General features: G+C 41.8%; 2 non-coding genes across 2 annotated transcripts; one reads left to right on the top strand and one right to left on the bottom strand.

The window, feature by feature from the left end:
- Positions 1 to 5284: 5284 nt before the first annotated feature.
- Positions 5285 to 5359, bottom strand: Trnas-cga (transfer RNA serine (anticodon CGA)). The gene has a single exon. It is a non-coding gene; the product is annotated as a tRNA-Ser (tRNA).
- A 10745-nt stretch (positions 5360 to 16104) lies between these two features.
- Trnat-agu (transfer RNA threonine (anticodon AGU)) lies at positions 16105 to 16179 on the top strand. Its single transcript has one exon. It is a non-coding gene; the product is annotated as a tRNA-Thr (tRNA).
- The last annotated feature ends 960 nt before the right edge of the window (positions 16180 to 17139 follow it).

The raw sequence follows: 17139 nt of genomic DNA, 5'->3' as shown, positions 1-17139 counted from the left end.
ACACTAATATTTCATGGTGGTTTCGTAAATCAAAGTTAACTCTAAGAATAAATAAACAACATACAATTCAAAAATTCAGTAACAAATATAATTTTTACAACTCATGTCGCTGCTTTGGCAAAACCAACTACAGTGCAGTCCTCTTCACATCAGGGTCTGATAGTTTCTTCACACCCTTCTTTGTGTGAAGGTTTCTTTTTTGTAGAAAAAAATATACCTTTGAGGTTCAATTTTTTTTGCTTCTGCATTCTTCACCACAAAATTCACAGGAGAAATAAATTTTTGTAGTGCTTGCAGTTCTCGATTAGTTTGAAATGAATCTGCAATTGTTAAATTTTCAACAGCCAGCATTTTTTCTGTTTGGAAATTAGTTGTGTGTTTTGACATACTACAGGACACACCTTGTGCTATAGTTTTCTCCCTCTGTAAGTTTTTCTTATTTAAGTGAAAAGCGTTTTAGATCAGATGCACCACTGGGTTTCATGGGACTGACAAACAAGATTGTCCATGCAAAATCTGCATTACCACAGGTGAAACAACGTCTGTAAGCAAATACTACTTTTAATCACGCTAAGGTTACAGCTACAGTGACGCTTCTGCACTGCAAAAATATACAGTTCAGTTCACTTCTCTGACTTCACGTTCCATTTACCACTATTTGCCTTGCAGGTGGAATCAACAGACAGCTTCAGAGACAACTTATGCCTCAGTCTTAAAAAGTCTAATTTGTTTGCAACAATACCTCTGTGAAGAACACTAAATCTGTCATGTAACTTATCCCTCAAGGATTTCATATAAGTATGAATGTCCTTACCCACTGTTTCAATCTTTTGACTTCAAATTTTTTGTAAATTTTCCAGCAAATTTGTATTTATGACACCATGCAGTCTGTAACAATGAGCCCGTCTGGGGGTCCTAGAATAAACTTTTCACGATATTTTGAAAAATTTAGTATCTGGTCAGTGGCATAAAGTCCATCCAGAAAATTTTTTGTCACGATTCTAAACAATAAAGAGTCTCTCTCACATATTCAAACTTTCATTTTTATATAAAGCTCAACTTGCATGTCTTTTTATTTTACCTTATTTAAATGTTGTCTCCAAGCACGATATGCATGTCAGCTACTCATGAACTGATAAGGATCAAGGGAGATAGTAGGGAGGAGGGTGGTTGGGAACTGGCAGCTGGTAGGAGGATAGGAAGAAAGAACGTGATCTGACAGTTTTATCATCAACACCAAAAACAGGTATCTACCACTGCCAGAGTTAAGTAGAAAGAGCCTAAGATAGAACGAGGGGCAGGGAATACGCAGTACACTTCAACTGAGGCCAAGAAACCTAGGAATGTACAAAGTGTTATGAAGAAGAAAGTGCTGCTGCTAGGTCATAGCCATGGGCGAGGTGTAGGCCCTCAATTACAGGAAAGTTTAGGGGCAGTGTACCAGGCCACCAGTATCTTCAAGCTAAATGGCTCAGTCATGTGATAGAGGACCTAGGGGTCTTTATGTAAGGACTTTACAAAAGAGCTCCATGTAATGATAGTGGGTGGGGCAGGAAACAGTTTGGACAGGGAAGGGGCTTATGAAACAGACGGTGACCTGGACAAGATAGCTTCCCTGACTTACGGCACCAATGTGCACTTTGTTGAGCTGTTCTGGCGTCATGATCGACCACACCTTGATGGTGCTGCGAGGCAAATCAATGTGGGGTTAGCAATGGCTCTGAGGGCAGCCAACTTTGCTTACGTTTCTCTGGTGCCCATTGGGACTATCAACAGATGGGGTTTCACTAGGCATGGCCTACACCTAAACAGGACTGGGAAGGTAAGATTGGTACAACTGATTCATGAAAGTACAGGGGGTGGATCTTGGGCCGCACATGGCCAAATACCTGTTGGCATGGGTAGGAAAATAAGGCTTTTTTTAGGATAAATTCGGACAACAAGTTCCCTTGCCTAAAGAGTATGTCCAGCAGTTTAAAAAATACTGAAACAATCACTCACAAGACAGATTTTAAGACTCCAAATATCACACATACCAGACGTCACAAAGAAAAACAAACCATTGGAAAGCGTAACATGGGGCATTTCACAGACTTAACAATTGTAAGTGCAGCCTCTTCCTCCCGTGATGGCACATTGCAGTGCGAGTGTATAGTGCGAGAGGACTCACTGTCCTCCCCTTCTTTCCACTCACAATAACTGGACGGAACAAGTTGTCTGGTGTAAGCGTTTATTAGAATAAACTTTACAACTTGCACAGGCAGCGCGCCAACTGCGGCTCCTGGCTCAGCTGGGAGATATACAAGCACATCCGCTATGGTGTCTCGAAGCTACATGCTCGGCTGTTACAATCGCTGATCTTACCTGCGCACACAAAGGACCTGGGACATCCACTGCTGCGCGTAGTTGCAAGGTCTCCCGACAGGCAGCAGACTATACTGGACAATCTGACCTGCCCAGTTTGAAAGCTGCCACTAGATGGCAGTTGGAGTGAGTAGCAGAGTCCAAACATACTCTTACACAGGCAGCGCGCCAACTGCGGCTCCTGGCTCAGCTGGGAGATATACAAGCACATCCGCTATGGTGTCTCGAAGCTACATGCTCGGCTGTTACAATCGCTGATCTTACCTGCGCACACAAAGGACCTGGGACATCCACTGCTGCGCGTAGTTGCAAGGTCTCCCGACAGGCAGCAGACTATACTGGACAATCTGACCTGCCCAGTTTGAAAGCTGCCACTAGATGGCAGTTGGAGTGAGTAGCAGAGTCCAAACATACTCTTACACTAAAATCGATTTTCTCATTTTACAAATAACCATAGTTTTAACCAACAATGAAACCAAAACAAGGAAAACAATAAAAATATGACTAGGCACAATATCAATGCACATAAAACATGTATACACTAACATCTGGGATGCCCACATCACCAAAACACCACTGTCACACTGCATGTGAAAAACTATGGGTACTCACATGTAGGACACAAAACAATAAAGTATTAATATCACACTGCATAAAAACATGAAAATCAGTAATAACAGCAGTTAGTCCACAAGAAACATCCGCAGCTTCCCAAGCAGGCCTTATGAATTATGAGGTTGTTTCAGTAAATGGCAATTTGCCAGTGGCCCTGTATCATATACCACTACACAGATCTGAGGGAACACTTACCTGATTCACTGCTTAGGTAGGGGACACAATTTTGCTATAGGCCTCTTAATCTGCCCGTTAGCAGTTTTTACCATCATCACACACATGCACACTTATCAGGACCGGGAAACAGCTGATCAATGACACCCAGCCTCCACACCAAGGGAGGCAAGTTATCCTCCTTGACCAGCACATGATCGCCAATCTGGGGTTGCCATGCTGCTTCCGATGTCCATTTTCTGCGTTTCTGCAGATCATGTGTGTATTCTGTGGACCACCTATTCCAAAAGGACTGATGCAACTGCTGTATAAGTTGCAATCTGCACAACCTGTTGGCGAGGACCTCAAGGACAGAGGGTTCAGGATGAGCACAAAGGGGCTGTCCGATTAGGAAATGACCAGGAGTGAGAGTGGCAGGAGAATCTATGTCATCAGAGATAAGACAACGGACATGAATTCAAGCATTCTTCTATCTGAATTAAGACAGTAGTCCGTTCTTGAAACGTCAGTACGGCATTGTCGATGACGTGTCTGAGATGTGACTTCATGCATTTGATTCCTGCCTCCCAGAGTCCACCAAAGTGAGGGGCACAATATGGAGTGAACCTCCAACTTATTCCCTCTGAGGTCGAAAAATTCACCACAACTTCAACAGTAGCATAAGCTCATTGTCTGCATCTACAAATGTGGTGCCATTGTCACTGTACATGTGAGAAGGCTTCCCCTTTTTGCAATTAATCTCCTGAGAGCAGCCAAAAATGAACTTGTTACCATGTCACTAATCCTAAGTGGATGGCCTTGGTTGCCATGCAAATGAATAAAGAAATATATGCCTTGGTGGTAACTTTACTCAGACTTCCACGATGCTTTACAGCAACAAGGCCTGTATAATCTACTCCACAGTGCTGGAATGGAAGAGACTGGTTTACACTAGCTGCAGGTAGCAATTCGTTGAACTGCTGTCTTAGACTTAAGCCTAAAGCATTTTAAACATTTCCTGATAACTCCTTTGACTGTGTTACACCCACTGGGGATAAAAAATCTACTACGCAACATATCCAATAAAAATTGTGACCCAGCATGCAACAGATTTTCATCTTCATCTGTTATGAGAATTTTTGTCAAATGATGCTTAGGCGGTAAGATAATAGGATGGCGCTCATCATATGGTACACCAGCATTCATTAATCTCCCTCCCACTTGTAAAATAACTTCGGCATCAACAAATGCGTGCAAATCCCTTAATTTGCTATTAAGTGGAATAGGAGAACTGGCCTCCAACAAAGCGATCTCATTACCATATTCACTATGTTGAGCTGCGCCAAATGCCCTTTTGATAGTGTTGTGGCATTCCTGTGGAGTGAGTGGCCCAGTTATCCTGTCTCATTGCTGAAGCCTAGTGTTATTAGCAAACCTCAGTGCATAAATCAATGATGAATATTTACACAGCAGTTCACCATCAAGGTTAATGACTGACACCAAGAATACTTGTGCACACCTTCTGTTGGGCGCATCTTCTACACTAAGTGGAGTGCAGGTGTTGCAGTCGAGGTTGCAAGTGGATAGCCATGATGGGCCAGACCACCGCTAAACAAGTGAACTCAAGGCAGCTGGATTAATGCCACTTGATAAGTGGTGAGCAGGATTATCCTCCGATTTGACATGTCTCCAGTTGGCAACTGAGCTCAGTTCCTGGATTTCAGAGACTCTGTTGGCAACAAAGATTTTCCAGTGACAAATACTACGCTGCAGCCAACAGAGAACTATTGTGGAGTCCATCCATAAATGAATGTCGCCACTATCTCTGATGTCTAAGGCATTGGCCACCTTGTGAATGAGTCGAGCAAGAAGCAGAGTAACACATAATTCCAGTCGTGGAAGAGACTGTTTTTTTATAGGAGCAACCCGAGATTTGGCTGCAGCCAATGAGACCAACACACTGTTATTGGAAAGAACACATGTGACATATACACATGCACCATATGCCAACTGTGAAGCATCACAAAAACCATGAATTTAATGTATTGACGGGAAGGCAGTTGTACACAAACAGCATTCCACTCCGGAATGAGATTTTCACTCTGCAGCGGAGTGTGCGCTGATATGAAACTTCGTGGCAGATTAAAACTGTGTGCCCGACCGAGACTCGAACTCGGGACCTTTGCCTTTCGCGGGCAAGTGCTCTACCAACTGAGCTATCGAAGCACGACTCACGCCCGGTCCTCACAGCTTTACTTAAAGTAAAGTAAAGTAAAGCTTCTGCCAAAAGTAAAGCTGTGAGGACAGGGCGTGAGTCGTGCTTCGATAGCTCAGTTGGTAGAGCACTTGCCCGCGAAAGGCAAAGGTCCCGAGTTAGAGTCTCGGTCGGGCACACAGTTTTAATCTGCCAGGAAGTTTCAGCATTCCATTCATCAGTGAGGTTGGATGGAAGAATTTTATCCCAATCAAGGCTTAGTTGCCACAAGCGCTGCAAGTACAATTTATATCTTATGACTGCTGGGCCTAGAAGCCCCAGCGGGTCATAGATTGATGCTGTTGTAGACAGAATGTGTCGGAGCCAGGGTGCCATAATATCCCTCACGTTTTTATGGCTTGTTCACGAGTAAGATGACAAGGCAAAGATGTTTCTCTGTCCTGCACAGGATTTTTTCCATGACCTTGAGACTATTGGAACACCATTTCCTCAGTGGAAGCCCCTCCAGAGGAAAGTAGTTGAGTCAGCTGGATTTGAAGTTCCTGAGCTTCAGCTTCCGTAGCTGAGCCACCTAAGAAGTCGTCCAGATAAAAGCTAGACATCAAGGCTTGTGATGCCATTGGAAACCTGTTTTGATTTTCGAAAGACAACTGTTGAAGACATTTGGTAGCAAGAAAGGCAGCAGGAGTGGTTCCATAAGTGAGTATATACAGTCTATACCCTTGTATCGGTTCAGAAGGTGATTTCCGCCACAGAATTCTCTGGATGTTTCTATCATCAGGATGGAGACACACTTGGCGATACATTTTTGCTATGTCAGCTGACAGAGCGACTTTAAAGGAGCGAAATTTTAGAATAATGGAAAATAAATCTGGCTGGACACTAGGACCAACCATCAAGATATAATTGAGAGATACCCCATCAGAAGTGCCAGCAAAGCCATCAAATACTAGCCTCAACTTAGTAGTGGAGCTGCATTCTTTGAAGACAGCATGATGTGGAAGGTAACACTTTGGACCAATAATACGTTGAGAATTAGAGATCTCCATGTGTCCCAGTTCGACATATTCATGCATGAATGCAGCATACGCCTTCTGCAGATCTCCTCTCAAGATGCCGGCCGATGAGGCCGAGCGGTTCTAGCCGCTTCAGTCTGGAACCGCGCGACCGCTACGGTCGCAGGTTCGAATCCTGCCTCGGGCATGGATGTGTGTGATGTCCTTAGGTTAGTTAGGTTTAAGTAGTTCTAAGTTCTAGGGGACTGATGACCTCAGATGTTAAGTCCCAGTGCTCAGAGCCATTTTGAGCCTCTCAAGATGCGCCAGCCTCTGAAAGGCTTGTCGTCGTGATTCATCACAGGATTTACAGTCAGGGTTCACTGGTAGTCGAACCACAAATCCCCCTTCTTCATATTGGGCCGTGTGGCACTGAAAGTGAGCCTCACATATTTTATCCTGCTTACTCATCGTTTTAGTCGACAGTTCCTCTAACACCTTTGCAGTTTGGCATCTAAATTGTCATCTCTAAGAAAGCACATGGTCACTGTAGAATGAGGCATGTTGCATGCAGCTGAAGGCATCCTACCAAACATAATCCACCCATATCTTGTTTCGACCAGTGAAGGATGATGTTTTCATCAGCCTTTCCTTACAAACAACATCAAAGAATATCTCAGCACCAAGAATTAAATCTACTGTGGCAGGCTTGGTGACTTCTGGATCAGCGAGCGGAAGATTACATGGGACACTCCAGGACCTTGTGTCTATCTTGCTCTCTGGTAGGTCACTGTTGACATGGTCTACGATAGCGCAAGTGGTTCCGACACGAAAATCGTTGAGCCTAGACGACAGTTCAACATTACAGATGTAAGACACTGAGGCTGCAAAGGTACTGTTTATGCCTTTCACAGGAAACGAATGTTTAGTTCGTTTCAGTCTTAATTTCTCTGCCACGCCCTTAGATATAAAGGAGTGCTGATTCGCTCTATGTAACAGAACTCTGCAAACCTGCTGTCTACCCATGCTGTCAATGTTGACAACAGCTGTTGCCAATAAAACATTAAAATGGATGTTTGCGTTCTCGTTCGTAGCTTGATGGGCCAAGGAATGGCCTCCTGGTTCACTATTCTGCCTAACCCTTGGTTCAGCAGGATTGTGGAGCAGTATGTGTTGCTTTCCTTTGCAGGTCTTAGAAGGAGAAATCTTGCATTTAGTCGAGAAATGACCAGAGCGGATGCACAAAAACAAAGCTTATTTTTTTGTCACATATGCCCGAGCCGGCCGCGGTGGTCTCGCGGTTCTAGGCGCGCAGTCCGAAACCGCGCGACTGCTGCGGTCGCAGGTTCGAATCCTGCCTCGGGCATGGATGTGTGTGATGTCCTTAGGTTAGTTAGGTTTAACTAGTTCTAAGTTCTAGGGGACTGATGACCTAAGATGTTAAGTCCCATAGTGCTCAGAGCCATTTGAACATATGCCCGAAGCTCATCGACATTTAGTGATTGAAACCCTTTGCATTTTCTGATAGTATGAGGTTCACTTCAAAAATTACATGACTCCTCAGTATCAGCATTAGCGAGATGAGCCATCCTCACATGTCGCGTTTGATTTGAATTATTGGCATTTCCTTGCGAATCCTCGAGGTCCTGAACCTGATCAACTCAATGGCCTGACATTTTGTTTCCAAAATATCTATTAGTTGATTCAATGCGGTGAATGTTGACGCATACATTTTTACTTCCCACTCATGACGATCCGTGGGTCGCATACTAGACACAATCTCTTCCGAAAGAATAACTTCATGAAGTGGAACATCAAGTTTGAGAGCTTCTAAGGCCTTAAAATAGCTACATACGTGATTAATTAGTTGCCTATAATCGCTCGCTGCGCCATGGCCGTCTGTAGGTAAGGCCAACAAAGCCTTAGCATGTGTGGCTGCAATATTTTTGGGTTATTATACCTCTGCGTAATAAGTCCCCAGGCTATCGATAGGTTTCCTGCTGTGACAGGTATATGTTTCAATAGGTCTTTAGCTTCACCTCACAAAGACGAATTAAGGTAATGAAGTTTTTGAACATCAATTGAATTGTTATTCATAATGAGACTCAAAAATGTATCCCTGCATGCTGACCACTTAAGGTAATCACCTTCAAAATTTGGCAAGTTAATAGCGGGTCCTAACGGATTCGAGCCCAACTGCTGCGAAAGCTGGGTGTACATCTTCACTGAACCCTTGATAGTGGATTCAACGAAGTCCCACGAATCCTCGAACTCTGCCCTGTCCTTAGTATGATCTGCTGATTCGTCTTCAGTTTCCAGCCGTGTCTGAGACGACTCAAAATCAGTCTGAATCAGAGTCAATGACTTAATTTTGATTCCAACATTTCGATGCTGGCACTGTCTGTAGACTGCAAAAAGCTCGCTAAATGCGCGAGAGCGGCCTTTGCTAAACCTCTCTGCTTGACTAATTTTGTTGTCTCTGAGGGTTCCATTTTAGGACCGGGAAGATGATAGCAGGAAGCCAACAGTTGCACTTAGCATGTTGCAGCGGCAATACGAGGCAGTCGGACTGGAACAGCAGTGGCGTTACGGGCGCTGGCAGCTGGCGTGGATGGCACTGCCGTCCCCGACGGCGCGAAGTTTCGGCGGGAGCAGGAGGTGACGTCACCGTGATGCTGGCACCGACACGTTTCTTTGCTTCTCGTGTTTGAATTAGAGACACATTAAACGTTCACAAATATGTCCCCTATCACCATTGTTAAGGCTGTTATTGTCGTAGTCCCGAACAGGCCTTGCGGCACTCGATAGCGGTCACCAACGAAACCGATAACGTGCGAACGTAAATTCCGCGTGGTCACTGTATCCCGCCCGGAGGACCAAAAAATGTAAGCGCGGGCTTTTCCTCCCGTGGTGGCATATTGGAGTGTGAGTGTATAGTGCGAGAGGACTCACTGTCCTTTTGTTTCCACTCACAATAACTGGACGGAACAAGTTGTCTGGTTTAAGTGTTTATTAGAATAAACTTTATAACTTGTACAGGCAGCGCGCCAGCTGCGGCTCCTGGCTTAGCTGGGAGACATACACGCCCGTCCGCTACGGTGTCTCGAAGCTACCTGCTCGGCCGTTACAACCGCTGATCTTACCTGCGCGCACAAAGGACCTGGGAGATCCACTTCTGCACGTAGGTTGCTACAAGTTCGTTTGAGGCGCGCACAAAGGACCTGGGAGACCCACTTCTGCGCGTAGGTTACAAGAGGTTCGTTTGAGCAGTTACCAGACAGCGCCAGACAACAGGCTGTACTGCGCATGCGCAGCTAGGATGACGTAAGCAGCCCGTGCTTGGTGCTTGCTCTGCTCATATGCTTTTCTGTGTGCAACTTCGTGCGTGGCGGGGCATCACGTGACCATGTGCAGCCCTGCGGCACGTTGAGAGGACATACAGAGTTGTACTTAGTGCAATTGTTTTATCATATATCACCCAGATAAAGGACGCTAATAAGGAAGCAGTTCTTGGCATAATATCATTTCAAAATTAGACTCCACAATTCAAAGTACCATAACATTTTCCTATGGGGTGACTTTGACAGTCTTTTTAATTCATACTCTGCAATATTATTGTGTAGCATTATGAGTAGCGTTCTTTACATCTACACAGCACTGCAAAAAGCTAGTAGGATGGAATACAAATTTCTTGCAAAATAAATAAATAAATAAATAATGAAAGTTTCTTGTGTAGCTTGCACCAGAATAAACGACAATAAATTTCATGACTATTTCAAAATGTGTAAAAAATTAACAAGGTTGTCTGTAAGGCAAAGAAACTGGACAACTGACAGTTTATAATATAAATCCATGTGGGGAGTTAAAACGATAAAACACGGTATGCTGCCAGTCTACAATTTAGACTAGAATGGCATTCTATAAATTTAAGAAATAACTTCAGGCCTAGAGGAAGTACTACACAAGTGCCTTGTGATCGAAAAGCACTGTTTCACAGAAGGCAGATTTGTAGAATTCTGCAACAGCTGTCAATATATTTGAAACGAAGTATTTAGTTCAAAACTAGTGACCAAATTTGCCTACTTTGTCAGCTTCAAGTCAATGTTTACGTATGTTCGTACGTATATAGCATTAAGAGATCTCACAGTGACATAAAAGGAACAGAACATCAGAGACTACTCCAGCAGCACCGGAGTTTCATAAACCATACTAAAATGCTTCATTCCGCTCTAATTGCACATTTATATGTTGAGATGCACTCTGAAGTACCTGATATTAAGCTTTTCTATGCGGTTTTCGTGATACCAATTTTCTTGGAGGTCCAGTACTGTATTCTCAAGTTTGGTTCTTTATTATGGTATGTCATTCGTCACAGAAAATGAAAATTTGCACTTGAAATAGAACGAAGTCTAAAGTAACCAATAGTGAGGAACGAAACACTTCCGTTTCAAATAAACTAATTGCCTCAGCGGAAAAAAAATTAATAGAAGCAAATTTCTCAACAAAATAGACAGAAATAGCTTCATTAAGACATTAATGGTTGATTGCTAACAACGTGGAAATAATATAAAATCAGAAAATTGAAACTACTAACATATTTTGGTCTTTTATGATTACGAGAATGTATATTAATTTCACTTGATGGCTCCCGGCCACAGAAATCTGTTTTGTTTTCATTTGACATGGGAGCCATAAACGAAGAGGCCAGCAATATCACGAAAAATATACACGGGTCACGTGGAGAAGGACCCCCCCCCCTTAACTATAAGTCAGCTTGCTCTGCGCATGCGCGAATCTGGCAGCTTGGGCGCGCCGGAAAAATTATTCCGGGTAGCATCTGGCTACTTGCTGCTACTGCTCATACGGCAAACAGCCAGGCTTTAAGTAGCCAGATGTGGGAGGAAGGCACTGCTCATACGCGAATTCAGCTCTGCCCATGTGCACGAGCCCGAGCCCGCTGGCAATTGCTCAAACAAACCTAAGGTCTCACGTCAGTGAGCAGACTATACTGGACAATCTGACGAGCCCTGTTTGAAAGCTGCCACTAGATGCCAGTTGGTGTGAACAGCAGAGTCCAAACAACAATCCTCCATTAAATCATGCAATCAATAACAAATAAAATACAACTATTAGAAGTTGAGCTCCAATCTTTGAACTGCACGGTAGTTTGTGTTACTGAGCAATGGTGTGGACACACAAAAATCCAACATGTAGTATTATGTATGAAAGGGCAAACTCTTACTGCAGAAATGCTTCAAGGGGTATTGAATCATGCATTTAAATTAGAAAAGGAACACAGTTCAGTTAGGACATGACCTCAATACAGTAAGTGAAGACAAACACTTTGAAATATCAGCTATTGAATTAGCCAAGAAAACAATTATTCTGTGTGTGTATAGATCTCCCAGTAGTAGTGTGGACACACTTTTCAATAAATTAACAGAAGTTCTAGATAAAGTCTCAAGTACAAAGGTCAACATAATTCTGTGTGGGGACATTAACATCAACCATAATATCATAAATGAATCCAGCAGCACTCACATAAATATCCTTCAAAGTTTTGGCATGTCCCTTTTGGTCAATAGTGCAACAAAGATTACCACAATGACTGCATCAGTAATTGACCGTGTGACCACAAATATGGACAGGGCAAATTGTCGTGTAGCTGTAAACGACCTTGGCCTATCAGACCATCTCTGTCAAATAACAAGAGTAAAATAAGGCATCGAATCGTTCCCTAAACTACAAGCCTACAAACGACATCTATCAGAAATCACAATAAAAGATTTTTCAATAGAGCTAGCAAAACAAAACTGCCATGAAGTGTATAAGGAAACCTATGTGAATATTAAATTCCCTAAATTCTCCACATTAGTTAAATTGAACTTTGTAAAGGCATTTCCAAAAGCATGCATGTCTGTATCAACATCTCACAAAACAGATGGATAACAGCAGGTATTAAGAAGTCCTCCCAAACACTTAAGTAATTCAGTTCCATGAGAAAGGGTCACAATGATCAAGAATCCTTAAATTTCTATCATAGATCAAAAATAACTATAGGAAGGTGCTGACTGCTGAAAAAGTCATTTAATGACAAAATAATATATTATGCAGAGAATAAAAGCAAAGTAGTCTGGGATGTTACGAAAAGGAAACATGGAGTGGCAAACAAATGCAGAATAACATACTGCTAAGGGTGGTGGACAAGGTAATAAATGATCCAGAACACTTATTAAACTATAAAAACGAGCATTTTTCAAGTATTGCAGAGAAGCTACAGCAAAGATTCCGCAAAACAAATGTACCCTCTGTAAATAATGTTGCACTAAATACAATGATGTTACTTCCAACCACAAAGAATGAAGTCAATAAAACTGTTCAAAAAATAAAAAGTCAGTAGGCTTAGATGAAGTATCAGAGTGTGTACTTAAACAATGCATAGAGATTATACAAGGCCCTTTAACAAATACAATAAATGAATACTTCACATCAGGGACATTTCCAGAGCAGTTGAAACAGGCAATAGTTGTACCTTTGCTTAAGAAAGGTAATGCAGAAGACATAGAAAATTACCAACCAATTTCCCTGCTGACACCATTCTAAAGAAGAGACAAATTAATGAATTATCTGAATAAATACAATCTAAGCAAATCACAGTTTGGTTTCGGAAGCGGCAAAAATACGGAGTCAGCCATAGTAGAATTAACAAAAGTTGTACTTCATGCTCTTGACGAAGATGTGTGTGTCACAGGCATATTTTTGGATCTTCCTAATGTCTTTGATACAGTCGACCAGAAGATTCTATTAAATAAATTAGAAGCATTAAGAATAATACGGGTAGCTAATGACCGGTTTAGATCATACCTAGCAGTTAAGGTACAAAGAGTAGAGATAACACACACTTCAAATAATTCTAAACACACACTAAAACACTTATCAGAACCAAAATACATTAATATAGGGGTCCCACAAGGCAGCATATTAGGACCAATACTATTCCTGATATACATCAATGACTTTCCCAGTAGTGTTACTCATGGTAAAAAAATCCTCTTAGCCGATGACAGCAATATTATAGTCACTGAGATAACAAGAGAACTCCTTGCCGAGAAAGCAAATGAAACACTCACTTAAGGAACTTTATGACTGGTCAATAAGCAATGAAGTGACATTGAACATAAAGAAAACTATGCCAAGCATTTCAGTTTGAAGAGGAAAAATGACAATGTTAAATTAAATGTAGATGGCACCTCTATAGACTGTAAGAAATGCAAAATTTCTAGAAATGAATATTGTTTCTCAGTTGAAGTGGTCTGAGCACACAAAGGTACTTGCAAACAGAATGTCATCAGCATGTTATGCCCTTAGAATCCTACCATCAGTGTGTAACATTCAGTGTCTTTTAGTTACACACTGTTCATATGTACACTCAATTCTTAGCTATGGCATTATTTTTGTGGGAAACGCACACAATATGAACACAATTGTAGAACTCCAGAAAAGATCCGTAAGAATAATAACCAAAAATACTAGTCGAGCTCACTGTAAAGATGTGTTCAAAACACTGGGAATTTTAACTGCTCCATGTGAATCCATTTTCCAGTCAATTGTACACATAAAAAATAACATTGATAATTACTGCAGAAACAGTTCTGCCCATGACCAGACTCAACTTACATTTACCAAAAAAAATAATAATAAACATAAAACTCAAAACAGTATTTTCTACCAAGGAATAAAACTGTACAATAAACTACCAAAAGGGATTAAAGGAACTGCAAAAATACTCTTATGTAAAAAGGCAGCTAAAAAGTACCTGTTATGCAATAAATTTTATACATTGAAGGAATACTTAGCTAAAACAGTGTAGGTGTTTGATAAAAGCAAGTTATACAAATAAATCATAATAGTGATTATAAAACACCCAACATTCCGCATAACATCTTCACACCATGTTTTTTCCTTTTTTTCTTTTCTAGAAAATCTTACCCCCAAGGTATGCATAGCACAATACCAACACCTCTTCCTCTTTCTGAGCTCAACATCTCACTCATTGTAAAGGGATGCCAACTTAGTTTTTCACGATAGCAAATGGAAAGTTGCTGTACAGAAAATGGCCCAGAGATAACCAATGTGTGTGTGTGTGTTTTTGTAGTAAGTGAAGAGTTATGAAACAATGTGTGTATAGTGTGTGCAGTGACTGACAGTGAGATATGAGTGAACAGTGTGGCATTACATTACTTAATAAGTTATTTGTAAAAAAAAAAGGTATTGCCTACTAGGAGGAAATCTAATGATTGTCTCAACTAAAAGTCTGTAAATGTACGTGCATACGAATTGGCTTATTTTAAATTGATGTAAACTTGCAAATAGTTTGACATGTCCTATATCCTTGTAAAAAGCGATATACGGTTGAATGAAGCTGCTGCTGCTGCTGCTGCTGCTGCTGCTGCTACGACAAAGTTGATTATTTGTGGTGTATGATTGAAATGAGAGCCAAACATTGAAAAGACCTTCTGCCATGTCAGACATAAACCATTTGGTATTTAACTCAGAATATAGGGAGGAAATTATTGTCTCATAGCACAGATCCGTAATTATCGTACAAGTTCAGTTCGAATGTACATGAAAGCACCTCACAACTGTACCCCATTTTCGCTTTAAGCTTACGTTTTGACAGACTCAAATGCTCCGTGATTTAAGACATTGAGCCCACATTCTTCACACAGTTCATCTTGCGTGAAAGGAAAAGGAAATTTACTTGGAAAATAATCCTACTCACATCGCAACTAGCAATTTTTGTCCCGCAACTTCTGTTACAAATGTAGATAGCGCCTGTGTAGGCAGTTGTGACGTCGCGCTCATCCAAAGCTGTTCGTTGGTCTGGGGTATTACACAGCTTAAGAATGCTGATTCCTCACAGTAGCCTCCATAGCTCAGTGGGCAGAGCATTGGTCTTGAAACCCAAGGGTCGGGAGTTCGAGTCTTTCTGGGGCGCATACATTTTTCGTGTTTTTCATCCGCCATGAACATTGGCGTGCAGTAGCATGAATCGCCGTTGGCCCATGGCTTTTCTGAACAGCGATTCTGTGCTGAGTCGAAGTACTGGGCTACGTCTCTCACCAATCTGTCTTTGAAGTATTAAGTGCAGAATGTTGCATTTGTTGTTGCGCATTATATGACCATTCGTGACTTTATTTGGCAATCGTATCCTTCACATACCTTGATACGCTTACATTTCAAATGCCTCCAGATTCTTACCTAATGTTGTCGATGACTCAACCCCATAGAGTAGGATAATGAACACGCAATGCCGAAGTAATTGAGTGCGAAGCGTAATACTTATGTCCCAGTTGGTGAGAACTTTTCTGAAAATACTTATGTCCCAGTTAGTGAGAACTTTCCTAAAAAGAACTTCCGGCTTCTTCAGTTCTGCACCAAATTTCTTGAGAGAAGTCCCAATTGACGTTGATTTCATTACGAAGTGTAAGAGTGCCCTAAATTTCATCTCCATTTCTGCTGACAACAATTTTATCTTCTTGACTTTTAACCGTATCATAGTACTGCTCTCCTCAGTAACAGTGTTTAGTAGTAGTTGCAGACCTTCCAGCCTGCTTGCAAGTAAGACAGTGTCATCAGCATGTCTAATGTTGCTACAAATTTAGACAGTGCTTGTGTAGGCAGTTGTGACGTCGCGCTCATCCAAAGCAGTTCGTTGTTCTGCGGTATTACACAGCGTAAGAATGCTGATTTTTCATAGAAGCCTCTATAGCTCAGTTGGCAGAGCATTGGTCTAGTAAACCAAGGGTCGGGAGTTCGAGTCTCTCTCTGGGGGCATACATTTTTTGTCTTTTTTCATCTGCCATGAACATTGGCGTCCAGCAGCATGAATCGTCGTTGGTAACCAGCACTCCTTGATATATTCCATCTCGAGAACTCTTTTCAAAATAGATGCGTTAAAAGGAAATAGGAGGGGGGGGGGGGGGGAGAGAGAGAGAATGCAGCCCCGCCGAACTCCTTTCATAATCTAAACTACTTTTGATGACATCTGACTAGCACCTTCTTTCTAGTACAGGTTTCAAATCAACCACTGACGACTACATAGCCCCAGTTCACCTAAGATATACATCAATTTTTCATGCTGCCCAACGGAAAAAGCTTTTTCATAATCGATGGAACACCCACAAGCATCGACATACACATCACGACGTCACTGACAGTTCTGGAATTTCATCTGTCATTCAATGCCTGCGTTTCTTGCTATCTGTATCCGTTTGTTTTTCTTGGCTCACTTCATTCACTATAGATTTAAACTTGTTGTAGATGTATTCAACATTATTTATATCTATATTTGGCTGGGTGTAATCTATCGTAGTTTCGTACACAATGACGTTCGATTGATTCGTTGCACTTTATGGCCTTTTTTCCATTTTCATACTCGTTGTGGCTAGCAAATGGTTGTGGTCAAAGTTAATATCGGGCCCAGGATATGTCTTCACACTTCTTACAGAATTTCTGATATCAATGTGTACAGATGATGTGGAGGCAACTGAAAATGAGTGTTATAAGGACACTTCCTCCTAGCGTAGTTGGACTAGCCGATTACCACGATCATTGCCAACCTCTAAACCAAAATTAGTTACTGTATCATCGAGCCAACATACCTTGGCACTGAAATAATCCATCAGCATGGTAATCTCTTGTCGTTTGGTGAAAGACAGAGCGTCTTAGTCTAGGTGTAAAAAGTTTCTATATATTTATCTGATGCATCACGGATTAGGGGATACACATGGATAA

The sequence above is a fragment of the Schistocerca nitens genome, chromosome 3 (assembly GCF_023898315.1).
Source record: "Schistocerca nitens isolate TAMUIC-IGC-003100 chromosome 3, iqSchNite1.1, whole genome shotgun sequence".
Classification (NCBI taxonomy): Eukaryota; Metazoa; Arthropoda; class Insecta; order Orthoptera; family Acrididae; genus Schistocerca; species Schistocerca nitens.
The sequence above is the reverse complement of the archived record's forward strand: the minus strand, read 5'-3'. Positions and strand labels throughout refer to the sequence as shown.